The following is an 8,340-nucleotide window of genomic DNA, read 5'->3' as shown; positions in this document are numbered from 1 at the left end:
ATTTCACTGTCAGAAGAATATTCAATATTTGTTAGAGGAAGATAAAATGATGTGGAGACTGACAACGAGTCATCCAGATTTTGAGTAGAAGAAGAGAGTGAGAAGAGATTAAACAATAAGACCTACCAGTGGTGCTTAACATGTAACACTGTGTTCTGATTTGATTTGATTGTTTCTGTGAAAGCTCTTTCAATCCTGAACCTTCCAACTTTCAAAACAATGAGCTGAAGGTACCCTTTCCCTTCACAAATTACACAGGCTGCAGTATGTAGGGATAACAAAACCAGACTTAAGCCATTAACTAATGTGGTAAGGAAATAGAAGAATAAATATTGACACTTGGAAGAAAGAATGGAATATTTAAGCATAGACATAGAATAAAAAGTGTCAGAACAGTACCTTTTGATACCCCAAATAAGTCTGGGAGGAAGTTAGTGGATAGCTAGTGTCATGGTTTGAATATGTTTGGCCCAGGGAGTGGCGCTATTTGGAGGTGTAGCCTTGTTGGAGTAGGTGTGTCACTGTGGGCGTGAACTTTAAGACCTTCATCCTAGCTGCCTGGAAGTGAGTATTCCGCTAGCAACCTTCAGATGAAGATGTAGAACTCTCGGCTTTGCTTGCATCATGCCTGCCTGGATGCTGCCATGCTCCCACCTTGATGATAATGGACTAAACCTCTGAACCTGTAAGCCAGCCCCAAATATATGTTGTCCTTATAAGAGTTGCCTTGGTCATTGTGTCTGTTCACAGCAGTAAAACCCTAAGACAGCTAGAGTGCAGCAGACAGGGTTGAAAATGCAATCCTGGGTCAACTGGAAAGATAACAGGAAGCACAGAGAGAAAGCCAAGGAGAAGAGTAAAACAAGACAGCACATTCTGTAAGCAATCAGAGTTCAGGGAGGAAAGACAACGAGACAGGGAGAAATAAGAGTACATACATTTTCAAATCCAGCAAGCAACAGCCACCTACAGTGAACTCTCATATAGGACAAATGCCATGGAAAACAGACGTAAAGTTTCTGTAATTGATCACTGGAAATTAAAGGAAATAAGGTTGAGACCTGGACATCAACCAGAGAAGGAGGCACAATGTTTCCAGAGAGCTCTTAAGACAAGGCTTTTTCTTTCAAGTCCCCTTGTGTGCTGGGGTGGTTACAAAGCCCCATTCACTTCAATGGCAACAGTCGATCTGATGGTATTTGGCCTGGTAAGACCCATGTTTTAAGTAGTCAGCCAGTGAAAATAGAAAGACAGTGAGGGCAAATATGCATTTCTGGGCTTTATGTTATGATGTAAACTCGGGTGGTAGCGGTGGCAGCGATGGTGGTGGTGGTACTGATTGTGGTGCAGTTAGGTGCATGCTGCACAAATCTAAGGATCTGAGTTCAGAATGCCAGAACCCATGGAAAAAAGCTGATATCTGAGTGTAGCCTCACGTATCTAACCCCAGTGTTGAGGACAGGAGGATTCCTGGAATTTGCTGCCTAGTCAGACTAGCTGAGTTGTTGGGTTGAAGGCTACCTGCATGTCTTAGTTACTTGTCTGCTGCCATGACAAAGAACCATGACCAAGGCAACTTGTAAAAGAAAGCGATTAACTGGGGCTGGCTTGCCGTTTCAGAGTGTGAGTCCATGCTCACGGTGGTGAGAAACATAACAGCAGGTAGACAGGCATGGCACCAAGCAGTAGCTGAGAGTTCACATCTGGTCCCCACGAACAAAGCAGGGAAGGGAAGGGAGAGGAGAGGAAAGAATTGATACCACCATGAGACTAGACTGGGCCAGGAGAGGACTTTTGTCATTCCTCCTCCAACAAGGTCACATCTCCTTATTCACCCCAAGAAGTTCCACCCACTGCAGGCCAAGCATTCAAATAGATGACCCTGTGGGGGCTACTCTCATTCAAACCACCAGAGTGAGAGACCCAGTTTCAAAAACTAAAGTGCAGAGGGATTGGGAAAAATATCTGATGCTAGCTTCTGCTCTTCTACATTTGCACCCACATGTGCACATCCACATATGCACACACACTTGAAAACATATTTATAACACATACACACATGCACGCATGCACGCACGAATGATAGTTCTCAAGCTTCCTAATGCTGTGACCCCCCCTCCATAAAATTATTTCTACTGCTACATCATAAGTGTAATTTTGCTACTGGTATGAATCCTAATGTAAATATCTGTGTTTTCCTGTGGTCATATGAAACTCCTCTGAAAAGGTCAGTTGACAATCAAAGGAGTTGTGACCCAGTTAGTTAAGAATCATTGGTCTAACAGAAGCCGTACAAAGGCAGGTATCTTGGCTTTTTTCTGTCCACCATAGCTCATTGGGTGCCTAAGACAATATGGAGTGTAGAGTAACAATTCTACTAAATTTCATCCTCAATAAAGGAGAGAGAAAAACCCAAGAAACTTTACTGTAAGCTTGGAGGAGTATATTACTAAAAGGAATATAAATCAATTCAGAAAGACTGATTTGAGGAAGAAATTGAGATTCCTAATAAGATTTTCCTGACCTGGACATTTGTCTTGCTTTACTTTGGGTGCCTGCAGATATTATAATAAATCTCTTTCTGGGAAAGCACATTCCTATCATTTATCCTCTCAGACAATCAAATTTTAAGCAAGAAAAATGCTCTTTGGGTGTCTTTCACCACATGTGAAATGTGGTAAGTTTTTATGTTGCTGTAAACCAAGCCATGTGTCCAGGCACAGTGGCAAGGGTGAGGAACCATGCTGGAGGTATGGCTCAGCAGGAAGGAACATTTCAGATTCTTGCAGGGGCTTGAGCTTGGTTCCCAGCACCCACAGCTCAGAAGCACCTGCAACTCCATCTCAGAGAACCCAAGGACATCTGCTTCTGGTCTTCATGGACACATGCACACCATATATGCATAAAGACACATGCACATAAATGAAAATAAAAGCATTTCTAAATTCTCTCAGGAGGAGGGAAAGATGTGGGGGTACTCATCCAGGGAGTAGGAGCTTGGATGGAATTCATTCTCTGTGATTTTCATTCTCTGTGATTTTGCCCTCAGACAGTATAGGTTAAAGAAGAAGCATCAGAATTCTTTGTATATATTGGATATTAGCCCTCTATCAGATGTAAAATTGGTAAAGATTTTTTTTTCTCAATCTGTTGGTTGTCGTTTGGTCCTATTGACAGTGTCCTTTGCCTTACAGAAGCTTTGCAATTTTATGCAGTCCCAGTTGTTGATTCTTGACCTCAGAGCATAGTGTGGGTGCTTCAGTCCTTCTTAGAAAGGGGAGCAAAATACTCACTGGAGCAAATATAGAGACAAAGTGTGGAGCAGAGACTGAAGGAAAGGCCATCCAGAGACTGCCCCACCTGGGGAATCCATCCCATATGCAGCCACCCAACCCAGACACTATTGTGGATGCCAAGAAGTGCATGCTGACAGAAGCCTGATACAGCTGTCTCCTGAGAGGCTCTGCTAGAGCCTGACAAATACAGAGGCAGATGCTCACAGCCAACCATTGGACTGAGCACAGGGTCCCCAATGGAGAAGTGAGAGAAATGACTGAAGGAGCTGAAAGGGTTTGCAGCCCCATAGGAAGAACAACAATATCAACCAACCACATTCCCCAGAGCTCCCAGGGACTAAACCACCAACCAAAAAGTACACATGGAGGGATCTTTGGCCCCAGCAGCCTATGTAGCAGAGGATAGCCTTGTTGGGCATCAATGAAAGGAGAGGCCCTTGGTCCTGTGAAGGCTCAATGCCCCAACATAGGGGATTTTGAGGGCAGGGAGGCAGCAGAGGGTGGGTGGCTGGAGGAACACCCTCATAGAGGCAGAGGAGAGGGGATGGGATGGGATAGGGGGTTTCCAGGGGGAAACTGAGAAAGGGGATTAAATTTGAAATGTAAATAAAGAAAATATCCAATAAAAAATAAATAAATAAACAGCATCAAGAAAGCCAGGGATTGCCATCTTAAAATATGGTTGAACATCCATGTCATGAGTACTGGAGGGTGGGAATAGTAACTAGGCAACAACACAGTGGCTTGCAGCAGCAGCAGCAGCAGCAGCAGCGACAGAGGCAGAAGCTAGCAGTGCAGTTGGCTTTCCAACAGAGCAATCCAAAAGTAACACAGACATGAAAGCCGGGGCAGCCTGAGAAACGAAACTGACCCAAGCTCCTAAAGGCATTCTCACTTTACTTCTTATATAATTTCATTGACATTAGCCCAAGATAGCCCTCACCTTTTGTTTTAAACTGAGGTGGGAAAGGCTACCACCTCACTCTTAACTCAGACAAATAAGACAAAGGGTTGAAGACTAATGTCACTATAGCTCTTTGGTCCCTTTTAGTCCAGTTGCTTTTCTGATAGTTCCAGACTTGTTTAAATTAGATGTCTATGTTTGCAGGCACTGGGCTCTCTGTAGCATCAGAGCTACAAAACAAGTTGTACGCAATCATACACATTTCCTTAATTTCTTCATCCTGAGGCTCTCTCTGGGCAAGTGATATTTCTGATATTTTTATTCCCTTTGTCTCCAAGCTTATTATTGCCCTGTAGTCCGCAGTTCTAGGTACAAAGTACAAGAATAAACAAAATAAAGGCAGGTTTCTGAGCTCAGAGTTCAGAGTCTGCTACAGAAGGAAGATGAAATGGAAGCACTCTAGGGAGAATGGTGCGGGGTGGTCTAGGAGAGTAGAGCAACCGACCCAAGTACAGAATGGCTATGGGACGTCTCAGAGCTCTGTAGCAGGGTTGCAGGAATCCCGTGTGTTGAAGATCGAGTGCATGTCCATTCCATGTGGGTGTTCGGGACATGAAAGGAAGACCACCCCTTTGAGGATCTTGTAAAGAGAAAACAAACAAGCCAACCAACAAACAAGCAAAATCCAGATACTGGGTCGCCTCGTCCAGCCTTGATATGATGGTTTGAGCCTTGTCTTTTTACATCTTGTTATGCTGTGTTTGGTTGATATCCCTGAGAAGCCTGCTCTTTTCTGAAGGGAAATGGAGGAGCCATGGAACTGGGGGATAGCAGAGTTGGAGGGATGAGAATGAAGGGGAGGCTGTGGGTGGGATGTTGGGAAAAGAATACATAAAACAAACAAACAAAAAGCAGGCAAAAATGGTTCACTGTCAAAGTCTTGTCATTGTGATATGTAAATCAATATTCATGAGATGATTTAAATATTCATCTCTAGACTGGCTAACAAGACTATTAAGCCCAGAATAATGTAGTTACAGTTGCAAGAATTTAAAACACTCCAGTGCTTTCAAAATCTTCCATTCACCTTTTGTCAAAAATCTCTAATCAAGTTTTCTTCCTAAAGTCATGCTAAATATTCCTCTCATCTATTTATATGTTGTAATTATACCTCTACATAAATTAATGGAACCGTCAGTTCCCAGCTCACCATGGTAATGCAGAAGATTATAATGTATAGAAGTTATCAGCCTCATTGGCTCTCTTGACAGCCGATAGGATGACAGCCATTGGGAGCCTGCAGACGTCTATTTCTGCTGTAATTTCCCATAGTGACGGCTGAGTTCATTGAGATTCAGCTTGGACAGTAAGCAACTAACACACACTCTGCCCGTGGCCCAGGCAGCCCTCCATACGGCTTGCATTCAGGCCACTTATGCAGCAGATAATCTGAATTGTCAATTTAAGGAAATGTAGACAAGAAAAAAAAAAAAAAGAGTTGGATGACGACATGGAATTTAGCTTGTTTGATTAAATTCTGCTTCCCTGCAAATAAAGCCTTTTTATGTATCTTGGAGAGAGAGAGAGAGAGAGAGAGAGAGAGAGAGAGAGAGAGAGAGAGAGAGAGAGAGAATATGAATATCAAGCATACCTCGTCTGGAAAGTTGTTTCCAAAGATGGTTACTTAGTTACTTAAGGTGATAAGGCCCATGCTGAAGGCAGGTGGCACCATTCACAAAGGCGAGGGGGGGACGGGGGAGGGGGGGGACGGACGGACACGACAAGGAGGTGGAGCCCAGGGTGTAAAGGAAGAAAGGAAGCCAATCACCACCCTTGTCCCTGTCTGCTTCCTGACTGCAGAAGTGCTGAGATGTGAACAGCTGCCTCACCCTCCTGCAGTCCCAGATGAAACTTGCCTCACCATCCCTGCCACAGACGACTCTCTCCCTCCATCTGTTCCCCATGGTAACTCTTCCTTCCTCAAGCTGCTAAGTCCACAGCAAGAAAACAAGAAGGCAACACACATACCTATATTTGCATTTAACTACAACCTGTTATTCCTAAACACAGCGGTAAAGACAAACACTGAGTCCTTGAAGTGGTTAGAAGACTAGAAGACACTATAGTCCACGAGTCATTTAGCTTTATTTTTTCATTCAACTTTGTGCATTTAAACGTTTGTTTTGTATGAATATATGCGCACGCATGTCCAGTACCCTTGGAAGTCAAAAGACTGCATCAGATCCCCTGGAACTGGAACTACAGAGACGTGAGCTGCCATGGGTGCTGGGAACTGAATTCAGGTCTCTGCGAGATCAGAAGAGCTCTTACCTGCCGGGCCATACCTCCAACCCCCACAAGTCATTTTTATTCATGCTGGCTTCAACAGCATCCCCTTATCTTTCTATTTCACCCCAACTTACTCATTAGCTAAATGAAAATACCGGAGCTGAAGGCAACAGAGGAGAACTGAGAAAAAGGAATTTATTTTATGTTATTTTATTTTATGTATATGTTGGTGTATATGTGCACCAAGTGTGTGCAAGAGAATGGAGACTTCCATGCCTTCAGATAGTGGAACACCCTCCACTCTTAGTTTGTCTTCAGCATGTAGGGAGCATCAAAATAGCTGGTTTACTTATCTCTTTTCGCCCTTTATGTAAATGTGTATATGCTTGAGTGTATGTTCATTTCTCTGTGTGCGCATGTTTGTGCAGGTGTGTAGCATGTACATGTATGTACATGTATGTAGGCTAGAGGGTGAGCTCAGATGTCTTTTACATAGAGCACTGTCCTTATTTTTGGAGACAGGGTTTCTCCCTGGACTGAGGCTCCTAGGTTAGTGAGCCTCAGGGATCTACCTATGTGTACATCACCAATGCAGGGGATTACAAACTCATGTCAACATGGCTGGATTCTCTACATGGGTGTAGGGCATCAGAATTGGGTCCTAATGTTTGTGTGATGAGCATGTTAGTGACTGAGTTACTAGCTAAAATATCCCCCGGCCTATTTCTTTTCTCTGTTAAAGTACCATGATCAGACCAACAAGTCCAGATAGAACCGGACTCTGAGTTCTTTTTCAACCCTTAATTAACTGTATCTATATAATACATATAACATATATGTGTATGTATGTATATATGTATACATATATATAATATATATGTATAGATACAGTTTATATAATATATACATATATATTATATAAACACACAATTCACTTGGGGACTGATAAATGTTTACTTCCTAGTTTTAAAAGTTTTCTTTTTAACTATATTTTAAACAACAAAAATAGAAAAATAATGATCAGATCATACTGACATATTTTAATATATGTAGTCTAATGTCCTTGATATTTCTGACGCCGATGTCCAGGAAAACTTATAATATCAAATGATCAGAGATATGAGCAGAAAGGTCACTGAAGCTTATCAGTCAAACTCAGAATAGAATATCAAGTGCCAGAAAAAAGGAAAGGTAATACAATTTAACTTCCCTACTTTATAACTAATAATGTTAGGGACAGAAAGGACACATGACTTTCCTAAGAGTTTCAGTGTCTGAAGTAGAAGGAAAGATGGGTCTGCAAACTCCCAGCCTTTAAGGCAGTGTACTCAGAGGCACATGTGCCTGACTGAGACACACATGGCAGACTGAGGTACATGTGCCTGACTTGGACTTGTCGGTCATGCTGGTGGTTGACAGAAATACTTAGCATCGTGCTGTCTCCTTCTCCTTGCCTCTTCAGTTCTTCAGAAAGGTCCACTCAGAAAGGCATTTCCCAAAAGAGATTAGCACATTCCAGAAGGGAAGAGCCTAGTTTATATTAAGGTAAACTTGTCACTAGTGCCAGAGTCTGGTGTGTCACGCCAACCACTGCAGTGGTGTTTATATGAGTTATGTCACCTCATAATAAATCCCATTTGGTGAAATCATTTTCTCTCCTCCCCAAGAGGCTCACAAGTTCCCAATATGTTTCTTACACACCTTAAAGTACTTCCTCTAGGAGAGTAGAGGCATGAGGTAACCAAAATAATTGGAAATATCAGTTTCTTACATCAAAAGCATTGCTTGCAATATGAAGCTTTTTAACTGTCAGAACAAACATAAACAGTAAATGCAATCTGACCTTAAACT

The sequence above is a fragment of the Arvicanthis niloticus genome, chromosome 9 (assembly GCF_011762505.2).
Source record: "Arvicanthis niloticus isolate mArvNil1 chromosome 9, mArvNil1.pat.X, whole genome shotgun sequence".
Classification (NCBI taxonomy): Eukaryota; Metazoa; Chordata; class Mammalia; order Rodentia; family Muridae; genus Arvicanthis; species Arvicanthis niloticus.
This window is presented reverse-complemented; position numbering follows the sequence as displayed.